The following is a 3,003-nucleotide window of genomic DNA, read 5'->3' as shown; positions in this document are numbered from 1 at the left end:
CACCCATCTGCTGAGTCTTAACAGCGACTTACCTAACATTAATCACATCGATCAAGAAACATGTTCTACATTTATCACCATGTATTGTTTACAATAGCCAGGAGCCATGTGTATGCCTTGTGTAAATTATTGGTTTGTAATAGTCTGTTAAATATCAGCTGTGTGGAGTTTAACAGTGACATTTAACATGTGAATACCATAGGCAAATATCATTTTTATGGTGTATTGATAAATATGTGACACACATACCTTATTTCATCAAAATTATTCTGATGATGCACTAAAGCAAGCATAGTAGAAGGTGACATTTCTGATTATTGGACCCGGGTCTGAAGCGCTTAACGAATGCAGTCGACTGTGCCATCTTGTAGATTATCTATCACGATGTGAACCCGGAAACTTATTAAAATTGGTATATTCATATAAATATTCTAAGTATTCACACATTTCCCTAGAAGCCTCCTCCCGACAACCAAATTGCCATGTTAGAATTTGAGTTTAACAGAAAGCACACCTATGGAGCTGAATATGTAAATACATACATATCCAGGAGAGAGGCTGGAGAGGCTGGCCAGCCCTGTGGTGCAGCATGAGTGGGAGAGCGAGGACAGCAGCTTGTGCCCCTGAAAGAAATGACAAATGATTAGCTCTGGTCCAGGGGTAAATGGGAGCCACACTCTTTCAAGGCCCACATTTCCATTTTAATTTTCTGCTCAAAAGAGTTGATGTATGTGGCGAATCACATGGTAAGACCGCTCTCCACCATCACCTCGGCCTGCTCCAGCCTCCTGTTATTCACCGGCTCGAGTATCTCTCCGACCTTGTGTCTCTCATGGTTCTGCACGCTGATAGCACCCAGCCCATTGTCACGGAGTCCAAGGCAAAGAGACAAGTGAAGAAGGTCTCCGGGCAGAAGTGGGTTTATAAACAGGAAAATAATATAGATGTTTCATAATATGAGCAGACAATGAAGAATCAAGTAGTCTATCAGAAGATGAAACTTGCCTAACTAGAAGTAAATATATCTGTATGAAGATGGCGACCACAACACAATGAAATGCTGGTCCCAGGGGGTGTTGGGTCCTCATGAGAAGGAGGAGGGGCATAGAGGATGCTTGTGTACAGGGTCTAGAATCTTGTCCTGCACCCCTGGCTGACATCTGGACTGCCCTGCTAGACCTGCTTACAGAAATGCTGTATAAGTACAGTGAACAACTAGCCCAGCCTGGTTTCACTGCTGTAGCTTTGCAAGTCTGATCTTTGGTGATGACAAAAAAAATGAAAATAAATGTAAAATGAATGCCAAAGAATGTAGTTTGACAACAGATGGATGCTGACTGGTGTGAAAGGGAGAGAGGCACATAATGAGCTGCAGTGGGACAGACTGCAGCAGATTAACAGATCATTTTAAAACAGCATTTGTGACTATCGCTCATAATCACAAGCAAAAGGAAAGTTGTACATGTTAACATACATAATAATGTATGGATAATTATTTCCTTTTGAAAGAGATGCTCACATATGTAAATGTTGACTAGTTCAAAAGAAAATGTGAAAAATAACTAACACGTTCTGGCCGTGCCGGAAGCATCAAATTAAAGTGTGCCACAAAAGGGCTTGTAGTTAATTTTCACAGACTTTGTTTGTAGAAGAGCACAGAGGATCCTTCCTTTTTAGCAGAATAATGGAGAGCAGATCTTTAAATTGGAACCGGCTCTGTTCTATATGATCTGAAACGACAATAATGAATCGACTCAAAATCCACAGTCAGCTGGTAATTGCTAAAGCATCTCTTCGGCACCGTGTTCACACTGATACATTGTAATTTACTTTGAGGTAATGCTAAGTGCCGCTGTGTGTGAGAGAGGAGCGTAGATAGGCTAAGTATAGAGAAGAAAGTGTCAAGAGGAGACGCAGATTCAGCTTATCTGCAAGCTCAGGCCTTCCTTTGTCAGAACAGCTCCTTTCTGATGAAGACTCTTTGAACCTGACAGAATAATTAAAAAAGGAAAAGGAGGAGGGAAAGCTGACATTTGCATTTTGACCTTTTTGATTTACCTGGCGAAAATTGCTCCCAGTTTCCTCCAGAACACATTATAATATCAATCTGCCCTTGTATGTGTGTGTGAGGAGTGTGTGTTGGTGTGTAAAACTATGCGTTTGAGTTTGTGTTTAAGAGTGATACGCGTAGGTGGTTCTATACACGTACAGGCAGTGTGTTTTCTGTGTGTGGGAAAGAATAAAAGAATAGATTTATGGCATATTACCCAGTCCATCTCTTCATTAAGAAGCTGTTTCCAGTAAGCGGGCTCTATTTGAATAGCTAAATTGCCCAAGCAGTGTGCAAACAAGGACTAATAGCCCTGTGCCTTTGCCACACCGCCAAAGTCAAACTGATGAACCTTGTAACTCAGTGTGTTTATGTGTGTGTGTGTGTGTGTGTGTGTGTGTGTGTGTGTGTGTTTAACAGCAAGCTCAGTAAAAGTAGTTCTGCAAATTCAAGAGATCCTGCTTTGTCTTTATCATGTCCCCTTTGGTGTGACTTCTTTTAGTGAAGTAGTCAACGGACAACTTTTGGAAGTTAGCGCTATCCTCGCTAATCCTGGCCCCATGATGCCTTGCGTGAATCCCTGGGCATCTGCACGAGTTAGGTGTGCTAGGCATCCTTTTTTCTGGGAAATCCCAAATGATGCGGTAACCCAACCTGTCATACCTGCAAGCGGATAATATCATACCTCTGCCCTCGTGACTAACCCTAACCCTGACCCTACTATAACCCTACTCATCAGCACGCCCCCTGTGAGGTCCACTCTCCTGACTGTTCCTCACATCCGGCTTAGAGGACCACTCTTTTGAGTCCGTAGCACCGAGACTCTAGAACACTCTGCCTCCTCCGATACAGTCTGCTGTCTCTGTGGACTGAAGAATTAGTTGAAGACCTACTTTTTTACCTCTTTAGAGACACTTGAAAATATATGCTTTTCTCGCCTAAATTTTTACCCC

This window comes from Etheostoma spectabile, chromosome 4 (assembly GCF_008692095.1).
Source record: "Etheostoma spectabile isolate EspeVRDwgs_2016 chromosome 4, UIUC_Espe_1.0, whole genome shotgun sequence".
NCBI classification, from domain to species: Eukaryota; Metazoa; Chordata; class Actinopteri; order Perciformes; family Percidae; genus Etheostoma; species Etheostoma spectabile.
This window is presented reverse-complemented; position numbering follows the sequence as displayed.